General features: G+C 36.0%; 1 protein-coding gene across 8 annotated transcripts in view; it reads left to right on the top strand.

Moving 5' to 3' along the window:
- Positions 1-16555, top strand: part of KYNU (kynureninase) — a 185527-nt gene that overhangs the window by 104887 nt on the left and 64085 nt on the right. The window lies entirely within an intron of this gene.

Below are 16555 nucleotides of genomic sequence, written 5' to 3' on the forward strand. Positions count from 1 at the left end.
AAATGCAGAATTAAATTTTATCAGTAGATCAAATTTTATACAAGTTACTTTAAGGAGGCCGTCTTATTCCTAAGACTCTTGAAAATTTTTTATACTGCCTGTAACGAGAGCTTTATTTTTTTCCTATCCACCACTAAATCACAGTTAAATTGTTTTGAAGTCATGTCTCTTTGTACGTAAGTGTTTGTAAAAAGTGTTTTTAGTATTTATTTGAAAAAAAATTTAAGGGGGCAACATTCAACTGTCACAATTTGTGTTTAAAATCTTTAAATAGCACTTCTATTTCATTCAGCAATCAAGCCATGTATTTAAAAATGTGACAATTGAATTTTATTCTGAACATTAATAAGTTATGGGATTACTATACATGTGAGGTCTAGTTAATATATTCAGTTATTGAAGCTAATGAATGGAACTAATAAAAAGATATTTAGCACTGTTATCAGCAGTCTCTAGGAATTTCTAACAACGACTTCCAACTGGTTTGATGGATAACTCTGAAAGTGGTGCATTACAAAAGATATAAAGATAATGTCTTCTTAATTTAGATATTAAATATTAAGCACCAAAATAAAGGGAGGCCAATAAAAAATCATATTTTAAAATGTTATGCAAGTAATCAGCAGTCCCTGCTTCCTTAATATACACGTATGTCTCATTAACCTTCCTGGATATGAGACAGCAAGATACAGAAGAAAGACCATGGCTTTCCATCACACAATCTGAGGTTCAAATCTTGGCTAGGTTATTTAATTGTTACACGATCTTGAGCATCTCTCTTTAAAAGTTACTTGACATCTCTCTTTAAAAGTGCTAATTTAACATAACAGTACCCACCTTATAGGTTCAGTGTGGGAATGATGAATATAAAACACCAAATGGATTGGCACACAGTCTGCTATTAAATGATGGTTTCCTTACCTTTCTACTCTTCTCAATTAATATGACATTATAAAGTGGTGGAGATAGACACTTTCTTTTGTTTCCCATTGAAACACAAAATAAATTTGTTTACTTTAGGTTTTATATGTAAATCTCATACTTAAGTACTTTGATTGCTAAAGCCATTTGTTAAATGTTTTGCAGGCTTTCTTTAACTTAAAAAATATAATAAATGCCTACCAAGTTAGTCTCATGGAACTCTCAATCAAATAAATGAAGGTAGGAATGAGCAGCTTTAAATGTAACTATGAAGAAGCAATCAGTACTATGGGAATCAAATGGGGATATAGCAGATGTAGATTTATCCATTATCAAGATTATTCTAACGAATTTTTACCCTCTTGCTATAGTTCCTCCTATTATCAACCAAGGTGAGGCAAAGTTCTTTGAAATGTAGACTTCTATAGGTCTCTTCGGTGGTCTAGTCATCTATGAATAAAACTGAAGAGAGAGGCAGAGAAGAAATTACAGATGTCAATCAAGAAAGAGGAAATTCTAGGAACAAAGGGCATAACACAGTCACTGTTAGATTCGGACATGTGAGGCAAAAAAAAGTTTTCAGGAATAAAGCATGGTGGGAATACAAAATGATGCTGGGATGGAGCAATGAGAGTCAATCAGGAGGTTCTGAAGTAAAATCTTCATAGTCATGTGATAAGGAAGAAGAAACAGAAATTGTGAAAAATATTTTAAGAAATGTATGTATAACAAAAACAGCATGAATCATAAGCAAATAGCTTTATGAGTTATTTTGAGGCCTTATAACCATCACCCCTATCAAGAAAAAAAAAGTATTTCAATACTCAGAATCCTCAATTGTGTCTTCTTCCAAATACTACTTGTTACCTTCTGTCTCTGTCCACTTGGGCTGCTATAACAAAATACCTTAAACTGGGTAATTTAAAAACAACATAAATATATTGCTCACAGTTCTGGAGGCTGGGAAGTGCAAGATCAAGATGCCAGCAGACTTGGTGTCTGCTTAGGGCTGCTGTTTGTTTCACAGATGATGCCTTGTTGCTTTGCACTTCCTCACATGGCAGAAGGGCTAAGGGAGCTTTCTAGAGCCTCTAATACAAAGGGACTGATTCCATTCATGAGGAATCACTTAATCATGACTTAATCATTTCCAAAGCCCTGACCTCCTAATAGTGTCTCATTGGGTATAAGGTTGTGACATATAAAACTGGGGTCTGGGGAGACCAACATTTAGACCATAGCATCCCTCTTTCAAATTTATAATTCCCCTAACTTCTAACCACATAGTCAGCTTTGTCCATTTTGAACTTTATATAAATGCATTATTTTGTCTAGTTTTGAACTTTATATGAAGGCATATACAGGTTGAATATTCCTTACCTGAAATACTTGGGACCAGAAGTATTTTGGATATTTTTGGATTTTGGAATATTTGCATTATACTTACTGCTTGAACACACCAAATCTGGAAATCTCAAGTGCTCCAATGAAATTTTTATTCTTTGAGCATTCTGTCAGTGTTCAAAAAGTTTTGGATTTTGGAGCCTTTCAGATTTCTGAATTTGGGATTTTAGATGCTCATCTTTTATAAAGTTTTTTTTGTGTTTGGCTTATTTGCTGTCTTTTATATGTGTGAGATTCATTCATGCAGTATCTAGCAGTACTTTTGTTTGTTTTTGTTTCTATTTCAGTGTATTTTTACATAGTATGAAATAGATCACAGGTTTTTTCTGTTTTATTTAGGATAGATATTTGGATTTTACTTTCATTTGAGAACTACTAATGTAATAATACATGCTACTGTAAATATTCACATAAATTTTGGGGGGTATACATTCATATACATTTCTGTTAAGTATATACCTAGAATTAGAATTCCTGGACCATAAGGTATTTGTATATTTATTTCTAATCAATAATGCCAATCCTCCAAAAAAGTTGTTCTTCTGCCAGCATGTATTAGACTTTCTGTTTCTCTACAGCTTCACCAATAGTTACTATTTTCAGTCTTTATAATTTTAGCTGTTCTAAGTAGTTTGCAGTGGTAATGCATGGCAGTTTTATTTTGCAGTTCCCTGATTATTGATAAGATTGAGAATCTTCCAAATATTTGTTGATTTTCTATATATCTTTTATGAAATGCTTGTTCAAGTGTCTTGCCCATTTTTCTATATGGTTAGCTTTCTTTTCCTGATTTGATTGTAGGTGGTATAGAAATTGATTTTGAAGGAGAGAGAAAATACAAGATTTCCAGTGGTCATCAAATAAGAAAACTAATTAATAAAAAGAACAATTGATAATATGACTTTGATTCACACAATGGATTTAAGATACTGAGGCTTTTCTTAACTGAGGAGGCCTGAGATTGTAGCAAGTGGGGGAGGCCAAGGAAAACAGATTAGAGAGCTCAATCACAAGGGAGGGCCAGCATGTGGCAAGAGACATCAGTTTGAAGATGCTTCTTCAAGATGAAGATGTGCCCACCCATCTTTTTGAATCTCTGTCTTACTTCCATGTTTCTATATTTTTCATATTCTGTTACTTGTTTCTACTAGGAACTTCTTTCCTACACCCACTAATTGTAGATGTTTCTGATTGTCCCCTGCATTATATCTCTAGTGATTTTTAACCACTGCCATAATTCAGCTACCACTGTCAAGTGCAGACTCCAGGCTACTCATACAATAGGAAATAGCCTGCATCTCCCCACTACATCTGGATGGCCTATAAGTACCTTGGGATCAATATGCTCCAAAGAGATTTGTGTCATCCACAAGATGTCTCTACTGTATCATCATGTCACCATCTTTCTGGACCAATACACTCAGCTTTTCTGTTCTTGACCTTTTTAACCTATCTCTTATTAATTTCATCCTTTCAGGGTCTGTCTTTCTTTTAATATTTCTGAATCAAAGATGGATGTTTTCAGCTGCAAGAAACAAATGTTAACCTTGGGTGAAAAATGCAGGTTTCTTTTTCTCACCACAAAATACTTGAGGCAGGGGGCTGCTGGGGTCCACTCAGCAACTCACTTATGTCTGAGTGCCATCTCCCAAGTTTCCTTAGAGTTTTCTCAGACTTTTTCCATCACAGTCACAAGATATTTGTCTCAAATCCAGAAATCTCATTTCTATTTAAGGCAGAGAGAAGCAAGAAGGGAGAAGCAGCAGGGCAGCTTCATCTGTTTCTTTCATCCTAAGTGCTAAATCTTTCCCAGAAAAAAACCTAGCAGATTCCTGCTAATGACTCACTGCTTCCTCAAATGGCAGCTAAGAAAGAGCATGAGTAAGGAAATATTTCACATCTGAGGCCCTACAGTAGAGAGAGACTAAGAGGAAGGGGTTGGGAATGGGGTTTGGGTTGGCTAAATATAATATTTCTTATGTTCCTCAATTATACCCTCATAAGATCTCATTGTTCTTAACCCATTTTCCTCTTTCCTCTTTCATTGCTCCTTTTTCCTTTTTTTCTATCCGTTTATTCTTCCCCCTCTCTCTCCTTTCTTTTCGTCCTCTCCCTTGCTCTCTCTCTTTCTTTTTTCTTTTGTCATCTCATTTCACAAAGCATTTGAAACAATTCATGGAAAATTGACAAGATGACAATAAGATATAAAGCAAGAGGAATCAAGACTATATGCCTTAATCATCTTGAGATATGAATAGACTTTCCCACAAATTTAGATTATCATAAGAAATAGGAAATAAATAATGAAAAATATTTTAATAAGAACTCTTGATGTGTTAGGTAGAATAGTTATTGGTTATAAATAAATACAGTCACAAATGTCTTCACAGTGATAGATGTTTATATTTTACTCATGCATCGGGCAGGAATTAACTTTCTCTCCATCCATTAATTCAGGTTTCGAAAAGATTCATGGTTGTGTCCTTTGGCTTTTGTGTCCACAGCCTCTGTCTGGATTCAGTCAAAGGAATGCACACTAACTTCTTTAAAGTCTTAGCTTAGAAATGGCAATGTTTCCTTCCACTTACATTCCATTGACTAACACTCAGTCCATGACCTTTTCTGGGAAATGAAGTATTACTGCATGCTCAAGAACAGCTATTAGTTTTGCTACACCTGGAACTAGTTATTGTGTGCTCCTGATGGAGTAGGATACTTATTCTAAGATGCAGCATAGCATTTTCATTAACAGAATGTGTAGATCAGGAAGACACAGTCAGACCTGGACTTGACTCTAGGTCTCTACATTACTTTTCAGCATAGTTTTAATTTGCTCACTAATGTGAGTTATTTTGTCCATTTAACAAATTAGGAAAATAATAGTGCCAACTTCATAGGTTTGTTCTAAAGAGAATGAAAAGGTATACCATTTTAAAAATACTTAGTGCTTAGCAGATGGTAAGCACTCAATAAATGTTAGCAGTTGTCAACATGTTAAGAAAAAAAATTGGACTATCCAGGCTTGTTGGAAAAATAAATAATGAATAAATGAGATTTTTTAGGCAGAAAGTGAAATATCCAGAATTTTTTATTAAAGACTGTCACTGAATAGTTCCACACTAGAATTAAAAAAAAGAAAAGAAAAGAATAATCTAAGCAGTTTGGCCAGGACTCAAGAGACTAGACTGAAGTTTTAAAAAGTTAAGATATGGAACTTACAAAAATTTTAATAATCTTATTTTTAAAACACTCAGCACAAACTCTTCATACTCCTCCATCCCTTTCTAATTTCATCTAAAGTGGCTTAAAGCACATGGAAACTTAAATGGGACCTAGTTGTTAGGAAGAGCCAAATAACTATTTGTTGAATGAATGAATGAATGATTCCCTTAATTTCTCACATCTTTTACACATTTTAGTGTACCTATATGGATGCTGGCATATTTGTTTTTTTTTCAGCTTACTAAAAGTTGAATGCAAATGGTGGTTAAAAACAAGACCAAATTCTGCAAACTCCAACATTGTTTTATTAGCTTCTACTTCTTCGTGTGCCATATGATGCTTTGTTTGGGTGCAAACATCTCACATCTCTTAGATTCAACCATAAGCTGTTTAAATTATTAATAAATAATAATCACAATGATAGCCCAAGCAGTTTGAATAAAAATGAATTACTTCTGGATCCAGAATAATTTAAGACAAAAATCAGAAATATGAATAAAGACATCATTAATAAAATCATTTAGTAAAATCACAGGTACCCAAACCACATTTAAATATGAACATCCAACTCAGTGAACCTTCTATTTATCTTCAGATAGGCCTAATTATTTGTTAAAAACAATTTTGAGATTATTTTAGAACACAAATGATTGAGTGATCAAGCCTTAAATTTCTACAGAAAGCTTGGCCGTGATGCTTTTAGTCTTGAAAATTGGAAACCAACTCTCGTAATATTATAATAGAATAATATCTCTGTAATATCTCTATTACAGTAGAATGATATCAATAATACATGGGATATCAGAACTTGAGCAATTAATTAGCTAGAATAAATGAGTACTAAACACTTTTGTGTACAAATATAAATTAGCATAATGTATGAAATTTTTATCCATAAAAATTAACCTCTTTCATAAAAGTTTAGTACTGGAATGTTAAATAATAAGTCATCTTTACCAGAAATTGTTGACATTAGAGACATTTTGCTATTGTCACTGGCCATTCACTGAATAGGATCTTAGTGTATAAGAAGAATCCTGTCACTATTGTTTCTATAGTAGAACCATAGACTAGCATGCATTTGGATCTTTTATCAGTACGTATTTGGTCAGTAAATTATAATAAAGGAGTTGCAAATAGAAACACCTAATTTAACCTGGATTGTCAGTGTGAGACCTTCTTAAAGAAGATGAGATCTGAGCCAATTATAGAATATAGGTAGAAATTATCAGGTAAAATCCCTTCTAGAAAGTTAAAAATATTAGTAGGATTGCCGGGAAGCAAGTATTTCAGTGTAATTTGTACAATTTTAGAAAAGGGAGGACAAGTCTATAAAGCAGACCAAAGGCCAACTAAAGAGGGTCCCACTAAGCCATTTAGCTTTGCCCTGAAGACCCATGGAAAGCCATTGAAAGGTTTTAGCCATTCAAAGAGCCATATTTGTATTAATTTTACAAAGAAATATCCTGCATATGGTGATGAGAATAGATTGGAATGAAATACAAGTGGACAAACGGAGGCAATTGCAGTATCTTTGCAAGAATTTGAAAACTCTCTGTTGGGTGGGTGCCGTAGCTCATGCCTGTAGTCCCAGCACTTTGGAAGCCTGAAGCAGGTGGATTGTGTGAGCCTAGGAGTTCAAGACCAGCCTGAGCAACATGTTGAAACATCGTCTATATAAAAAATTAAAAAAAATTAAAATATAGCTGGATGTGATTGTGTGTGCCTGTAGTCCCAGCTACTCAGGAGGCTGAGGTGGGAGTATCACTTGAGCTCAGGAGGTGGAGGCTGCAATGAACCAAGATCACACCATTGCACTCCAGCCTGCTGGACAGAGTGAGACTCTGTCTCTAAATAAATAAATAAATAAATACGCTCTGTCATTATGATACAGTTCAAAAGATGAAAGTATGAAAGGACAGATCCATTTCATGCACATAATTTTTTTTATCTCACGGGAAATCATTTTTATTCATCCTCATTCCCTCAGTGACAATAAAAACAGGTTACGTATAAGCATCAGAAATAAAGTATCTGTACTGAACTCCTGTAGTTTAACTCACCTTTGGTTCTATTCACAGAATTCAAGAAAAAGACATGTTAAACACACACATACATATATTTGTAAATATTTGTGGTTGTGCTTATATATGTGTATATGTATGTGTATATATATACTTGACACATATTTTCAGGGTGATAAATATATCTGCTTATGAAAAATATTGATTAAGGAATTTACACCTGTACTTTGATGTAGGGGAAAATGACATAAAGCTTAGATGCAATGTTCCATTAGCTAATTGGCCTTTACTCTTCACTTTGGAAATAGTGGAAGATTGTTTTGTTCAGATAGATAGTGAGCAATCTGTAGTCTTAAATCCATGCAGGTGGAAGCCTAAAATATGTCAAATAAGTCAAAATATGTTGGTGAGGATCAGTGCCCAAGAATCTGAAAATTTTGGGCTGTTTCTAAGAAGTCTTCATCAGGTGTTGAATTTAAGCTTTTGATTAAATAGACCATTTGAGAAATAATGATTAATTCTCAATGGAAATGAAGCCTGGCCTCCAGATGTTGTTATAGGATTACAGATCTGGGAGAAGCAAGCCTCCTGGTTGTCAATCAGGATCTCTGCTTCTGCAGCCACCCTTATCAAAGCCATGAGGGATATCTATTTCTCCTGATTTAGCCTCATTCATTGGCATAACAGCTAAACTTAGGGCCTCCTGAAGGAAGTGTTACACTTAAGTTTTTTGTAGGTGATAGATGTTTCATAAAATACTTAAGTTGCCTAAAGCCCAGAGTATATTCTTGAATATTCCATTTTTCATGCCTCTTGACTAACCAAGGAAGGCAGATTTAAGTCTTTGTTAAACTGAAAAATGAAAGTGTTCCAATGTGAAACGTACACATCAGTTTTAATTTATTCTACCCTCCATAAAAATGAAAAAGGAAGGCTATGTCTCATGGCAATAAAAATGGAATTCCAAAAGATATTTGGGCAGAAAAAAAAAATCCCAATAAAATATGAGAGACTTCTTCCACACCATTCCCTGAAATTCACTTCTTTCATCAGTTAAATTATTTATACAAACAAGATTAGGGATGTCAACATGAAAGGTTAGTTGATTTAAAGAGAAAATATTTTCCCAGCAAATAATCTATCTTATGGAGGAGGGTGGTGAGCAAAGAAGATAATCATCATATTGTCTATAAAAACTGGCATCAAAGGAAGCAATTTAGAAGCAGTGTCTTCGAGAATTGTCCCATAGTGTCTATGCAATATTATCAAATTCAGTATGTAAATAAATATTTTAAAATAAAGTAAATTTGGTTGAGGAAGAGGCCATTCATGTTGACACAGTAATCAGCAGAAAAATACCTTATGGGAGACTGTTCTTTTTTTTTATATCTAAATGGGGCTATCTCCAGATATACCTGTCACTAGTACGTGATGGATAAATTAAATACTTTCTTTAAATCCACTTTATAATAAGACTAGTAGGTAAATTGATGAATAAAGGTTAAAAGTCACCATGTGTCTGAAAAGTCAGTTGGACTTTGTTGGGACGGTTGTGATTGGCACCATGTTTTGCCTAGTTGAATTGCCTGCGTCGTGTTTCTCCCATGGGATGACCACTGTTCCTTTACTGATTGTGGAATAGAATGCAAATAACTTTAGCTCTTTATGATTTTGCATATGCTGAATTATCAACATCATATTTTCCACTGTTCTCCTTCACATAACATATATCAGCTAAGCCAGAAGTTGTATATATTCCCTGTCTCAATGTCCTACTTTGTGCCTCGTTGTCTTCCTTTTTAGCTTTCCCTCCACCTACATATTCCCACAAGTGAAGATTCTCTTTTCCTCTATTCCCAGTCTACCATTAGTTGCTTCACAGGTTACAACTTGTCCTAGAGATTTGCTTTGTGTAGGCCCTCATTATATTAGCAAACATGGTGTATTTTTAAAATGTAGTCATATGCCAACAATAGGAAATCATGAGATTTCATATAAAAACTCCTGGTTTCAAATATCTTCCAAAAAATTAGAAGTTTAACAACAATGGACCTTCATTCCTATAGGTGGCGACACTGGGTAGCAGCTCTGCCCCTTAGATGGGGCTTAAGCTCTCCAACACAACATCCATGTTTACCCACTGAGCCCACCATTGAAGCCAAGTCATAGCTGGTGAATATATCTATATGAATACCAAACATTATGTGTGTGTGTGTGTGTGTATTCATGCTTATGATATTTTTACAATAAAGTGTAAAATAAAGTATTTCTTGCAGGCCCAACTCATACATTACTTGACTGACTCTTGTAGAAACCTGCACATGAAATCCTTGACTTTTATTAGCAACATTTTCTCACTTTTCTGTATCAGGATATATCTGTCTTCCTGTTATAGGTCCACACCATGATGAAAAATGTATAATTGGCCACCATTTGCACTGTCTTATAATTACTTCTATGCCTATTTTAACTCTCAAATTTAGGAAGCTATGTCAGTAGAGTGTTCAATGACTGATTGAGGGTAGACCTTGCAAATTTCACAGATTCATGTGCTTTGCACATAGTCTTTCATCATTAAATACATACCTGCTAGACAAGTGAATGTATAAATGTGTGTACATCAGCAGTCAAGTGGGCCAGGTTGATTTGATGGAAGAGTACTGCATAAAAAGCACAACTGTATTCCTGTTTAAAAAGAATCAGAAGCTTCTGCAGAATAACTTATAATGGTTAATTAGTCTAAAAAATCAAGATACTTTTTGTAAGTTTTGAGTTCTTTTTCAAATTCCACTTCTATTCTTTGACACACTTAGGACATGCAGACTGCTCCATTAAGTCATTAAATATTAAATGAACTAAATTAAGCATGAAAAATTACCTTAAGCTATTTTTCCCATCTTGAGTCTCAGAAATAAATCAAACTACATTTTGTGTGAGGTCCTTGCTAGCCAGAGAAAGACTGTAGAAGAGAACAGCATGACTGAATTTATTTAATTTTTCTTGGTTTTCATACTTACTTTTGACAGTAAGTAAAGACAATTATTTTTTTCTGGTAAAAAGAAACAGCTGAAATTTGCTCTTTCAAGCATATACTTTATTTAAAAGGGGCGTGATTATTGTACCTGCAAATTACACAATGGTTTAGGGGCTCAGGATTGGTTTGCTTTTCCTTTCTTCCAAACCCTTTACTCTTATCCATCCAGCTGTCAGTTCTCTCTAATACCTTCTCAATTCACACCTTTCCCTTAAATTTCATTAGCAAAATGCTCATTTTCTTCCCTCCTCTTATCTCTTATCTCTGGATTTGACAATCTTGTCAATGTCTACTTTAAGCAAGCAGGACTGAAACAGTGAATCTAGTCTCTAAAATAATGCTTCGTAAAAATGTGAATGATAATGGCTACAGCTGATGGCCTACTGTGTTTCTGGTACTTGACATGTATTTCCAATTTTCCTAGCAACCCTAACAGTAAGTTTTCACCGCTGCTCATTTGAGGAGAGTGAATCTGAGAGAGTTTAAGTACTTCCTCAAGACAATTTAACTGGCAAATAAAGGCTAGAATTGGAGTCTAGCTATAGCTGATACCAAAGCTCTCTTTCGACAGTATTGTCTTGTCTCTCTCTCTCTCCATATATATATGAATTTGCCATTTATAGTCAATTATGTAGACTACAGAGACAGAGGCTATATATATATATATGTATATATATATATACATATATATATACACACAGAGAGAGAGAGAGACTACAGAGATGAAGTCTCTCTCTCTATATATATATGAATTTGCCATACATAGCCAATTTTGTAGACTATAGAGACAGAGGTCTCAGATTACCAAGAAAGGACCAAGAAAAAGATTGTATCTTTGATGTTTGTAATGCTGACACCAATTTGCCATTACATGATTAGTGTATATATATATACACACACACACTAATCATATATACATCTAATATATATTTATATATAAACTAATCTCATATATACACATTATATATATTTTGTATATGTATAAAAACTAATCATATAATGGCAAATTGGTGTCAGCATTTAAAAACATCAAAGAAAAAATATATAGTCTTTTTCTTGGTCCTTTATTTTCTTGGTAATCTGAGACCTCTGTCTCTCTAGTCTACATAATTGTCTCTCTTGAGAATATTGAAAACCCACAAGTTTTACTTTGCTCCTGTCAAGAAGGCATTGCCTAAATGTCAATAAGCATCAAAAGTCTTTCTGAATGAGGTAGTGCCAGCATTCATCACTGTTCCTTCTCAGAACCTCAAGCCTACTCTTTCCAATTACCCTCATATAGGGAAGCCCCAATACACTGGCCCCTCCATACCCCTTTTATCTCTTTCTGGCAGGTCTCTTAGGCAGTTGCTCCACTGGCAACAGCTCCCAGCAATGATGGCAGCATTACCACTCCCATCCTCATACCTTCAGTGACCTTTGGGGTGTTTGCAGGAGCTTTCCCTCTAATTAAGAGCTTGCAAGCCTCTGTATGATTGGGAAACAGAGCTGCAAACCACTGGAGAGAATTCCAGCAGGAAGTACTCATCCCCCGCTCCCATTGTCTAATACCAGCTGAGGTGCACATTACTCTCGAGAAATTTTATTCTTTCAGATGTATAATGACCTCTCATTTTACGTCAGGCCCTGGGTTTAAAAAGAGACAGAGAGAAAATAGAGAATAAAAGAAAAAAATCCCACTATCTCTGTCTTTAAAGAGATCAGAATCAGATGTGACATAGAAATATGTAAAGGGAATATTGCTTTAGACTGTGTTAAGTGCTTGACAAAGGGAGACAATAGATTCACTAAGGTGTCTTAGAAAAAACACCCTCGACCTGTGCTAACACCACACAAAGTATACTTATGTATGTTCCAATTCGTTTAGCTTTAAGGTTGGCCAAAACCACAAACTGTGAATAACCTCAAGGAGAGCATTCAGATAGTTCAGAACGTTCATTCCCGTAGTCAACCAAAAAGTATCTGAGACAAGTCTCACTCAGTTTAGAAGTCTATTATTCCAAGGATAAGTACATGCCCGAAGAAATAAAAACGGAATCACAGGAACTGTGGTCTGTGCCTTTCTACAAATATAATTTTGAGGGCCTCAATATTTAAAGGGGAAAAGTGGGCTGGAGGGGAAAGAGGAAGGGTATGGTAACCCACATGGTGCAAGAGAGAAGGAGCAGATAAGGGAATAATCAATTATGTATTCCTCTCATGCTCAGTAAATCGGCACTTTACATAAAATAAGGTGAATGTAGAGTAGGATTTAACCTTTTATCTGTAGTTATCTGCTTAGGAAAAACAGGAAAGGCAGCTTCTAGTATGACTCAGCTTTCAGCTTTTTCCTTTTGGCCTAGTAAATTGAGGTCCCAGTTTTTATTTTCCTTTCACACCACTGAAGTTGAGAAGCTGTCATTTCCCCCTGCCATCTATTTGCATAACAATGGTGCCAGATTCTTTGCCAGTTTCCCCCAAGGAGTAACTGACTAGCTATGTAAATCACATTGCTGGAAGCCTTCTGGAACTTAAACAAAGAGTAACTTGAGTTACATATTAATTTTAAAAAACGTAAAGGCTCTCCTTCTTGTGAAATAAACGTAGCCCAAGAAGGCCTATATAAATTGTGATAGCTTGGCCATCTTCAACATCTTCACCATTGCTGTTCAGGAATTCAGGGTTTTTATTGAAAGACAAGCACCAGCTTGCTTGTGTCCAGCCTCTTCTCTCCAAGTACCCACTCTGTGATTCTTTTCCCATAGGACATTCCGTTCATATTTTCCTTTAGAGTAGCAATAGTTATAAGCTACTACACTTTTTTAAAATATTAGGGTATGGCTTGAAATTAGTGGGTAATAAAATTCTAATGATACAGTCAGGAGCCAGGGAAATACTGGGTAGAAGAGGGCGGTTCCCCAGCAAAGGCCTCACCCTCAGGCCTGGAGACCATGGCCCTAAATGAGAACAGTTATCCCTGTTTTCCTGCCTAAATGTTGTTTTTTCCAAAACCATCCTGGCTCACCATGACCGCCCCCCGCCGAAATCCTGTACCCATAAAAACCCCAAACTCCTCTGGCAGAGGAGCAGAGTGGCATGGCAGAGAAGGAGAAAAGAAGCATCTGAACATCAAAGAGGCAGCTGGACAGTCAGAGAGGAGTTCAGCTGGGACAGCCAAGCTCCAGGGGAAAATTAGCTGCCTACTCCCTCTCCTTTCCAGTTCCTCATCCCACTGAGATCCTACCTCCATCACTCAGTAAAACCTCCTCATTCACCATCCTTTAAGCCCCTGTGACCTCATTCTTCCTGGATGCCAGACAAGGACCTCCTAGTGCCAAGAGGGCAAGGTGTAAAAGACTGTCACCTGACTCCCCACTAAGCTTATTAACATTTGGCCATCCATGGAAGGCAACTGCTAAAAGAGCACTAACTGTAACATACCCCTAGATGCTACCATGGGTCTGGAACCCAAAAGCATGCACCCTGGCCCCAGCACACACTTGCCTGCATGCTCCCCGTCCCACAAGCAGCTATGTAAGTGAACCACACCCGTGTCGTCGCAAATCCTCTGAAGGGGTCCGGGGAACTCTCCCATCTCCCTAATCCTGTGTTAGCCTAATTTGCACAAGTTGATAAATAAATGAATATATCTTGATGAATTCATTTCACTGTTTAGCTTATCCTTGAATCCATACCAGAGTTTTTAAATCACTACGTAAACATGTTTACTCTAATTTCATTCTGATTCCAAGTTAAAGATACTCATTTTTAATTCAATGAGTTCCTTGATTGCTGTGCACACTTTTCTCGTGATACCCCTTTTTTGATTCAGAACACTCCCTTATTGGATTTCTTATCTTCAAAATTAATGTCACAGGTGCGACTAGCTGGGGCTCATCATGGGTGGTAAAGGAATTTACCAAGACAGTCGTAGGTAAAGAAAGGCAGATTTATTAAAGAAAGTATGAAGATACCTTTCAGGAAAGCAATGGGCATTACAACAGACAAGAGGCTGTCTGCAGAGAGGCAAGGGGTGGAGGGAACTTTTATGGGGTTGTGCTGGAAGGGGCCACATGCTGACTGAAGCCATGCTGCTGGGGCTATGTGTGGAAGGAGGTCACTGTGTCCACAGGTTACTTTTGATTAACATTTCTCAGAACAATTATTCATTGTTCTTCCCCACCTGGGGCCCTTTCTTTGTTGTTGCTTACTTATCAAGACTCCACATTTAACCTTTCCGGAATCTCCCAAGTATATTCATGGCATCCAGTTCTCTAGCATTAGCGCACCTGAGTGGCATGGAGAAGTGTTGTCTCTACCAGGGCCTGTTGTCTCCTCTGTTTGTATATACTGACATAAGTACAGTCATTCAATAGCTCTAGGACAATGGGGTTTTTCCAAGTTATTTGTTGTGTAAAGGTTCTTTGTAATGATCACCTTCTCTATGCACTTATATTTTAAAATATTTGGTAAAAGATACATTTGAAATCAATCATTAGGTAAATTACCTTAATTTTAGGTAATTTATCAGAAAGTTGTGAACTCAAAAGTAACTGAGATAGGTCCCAGTCAATTTAGAAAGTTTATCTTGCCAAGGTTAAGAACATATCTGTGACACAGCCTCAGGAGTTCCTGATGACATGTGCCCAAGGTGGTCAGGGTACATCTTGCTTTTATACATTTTAGGGAGACATAATACATCAGTCAGTACATATCAGATTTACATTGGTTTGATCTGGAAGGGAAAGACAACTCGAAGCTGAAAGCCTGTGTGAGAGAAGACAGTAAGCCCTGGAGAGGAGAGGGCTGGGCTTCCATGTCATAGGTAGATTTGAAAATATTTTGGTAACTGGTTGAAAGAGCTATTATCAATAGAAAGGAATGACTGGGTTCCAGTAAGGGACTGTGGACACCAAGGTTTTATCACACAGATGAAGCCTCTAAGTAGCAGGCTTCAGAGGGAATAGAATGTAAATATTTCTTATCAGACTTATGGTCTGTGTTGATGTTAATGTTGGAAAGTAGAATGACGTATGTCCATCCCTTCTTCCGTCATGGCTTGAACTAGCTTCTCAGGTTAACTCTGGAAGCCCTTGGCCAAGAGGAGGGGTCCATTCAGATGGTTCGGGGGCCTTAGAATTTTATCTGTGGTTTACAAAATTGAGGCTCAAATATTTTCTACCATCTGAATTTTTCTTGTTTCTGTTCCTGTTTGGTGCTCAACTAAAATGTGAGCATTTAGAATTGATTTTCAGGTGGCTAGCTTCCTGGATGGAATTTTGTGTGGAGATATATATATATATATATATATATACTGATTATTCATTTTTTGATCTCTTATATTAACTATAAGAGCCATAGGATTAAAATAAGTTGGAACAGTATTCTGGTTTTGTCCTGCAGAAAACATAAGCTTTGGTTCTGGTTGCCATGCGACGTGATTTCTACTAAATTTCACTGAAGCTCCCCTTGAAGATTGTGTCTTTTTCCTTTTTATTTGTGTTGGTTTTCATTTTCTATTGTTTCATGTTTTAATAGTGAGGAGTTGCTATTCTCATTGAACTATACTATACTGATATAAATAAATGAAGCTTAACACATTGCATAAAAATAGTAGATAGCTATATTAAATAATTTTTGGAAAGGAATCGTGACCTATAGAACTTACTGACTTTAAGTACAGCATGAACATAATATGCAAAATAATGCTTAGTTCCTACTCATAACCAGAGAGTTGGGAGGAAAGGAAAAATAGAGAAAGAGTGAGAAGGATTTTTGAAGGCCACGGCAAATTTAGTCTGCATGAAAAGCAGAACTTTCAGAATAGAAATTCACTCTGAAAAGAGGCATTTACAGAGATAGTGGAGGCCCCTCTTATAGAAATATTTACTGTTGTTTTTAACTTAGCACCTAAGTATGCTTTTGAATCATAACACTTGAATGAATTCTGGAAAGTTAAATGCTCCAAGAC

The sequence above is a fragment of the Pongo pygmaeus genome, chromosome 11, assembly GCF_028885625.2.
Source record: "Pongo pygmaeus isolate AG05252 chromosome 11, NHGRI_mPonPyg2-v2.0_pri, whole genome shotgun sequence".
NCBI classification, from domain to species: domain Eukaryota; kingdom Metazoa; phylum Chordata; class Mammalia; order Primates; family Hominidae; genus Pongo; species Pongo pygmaeus.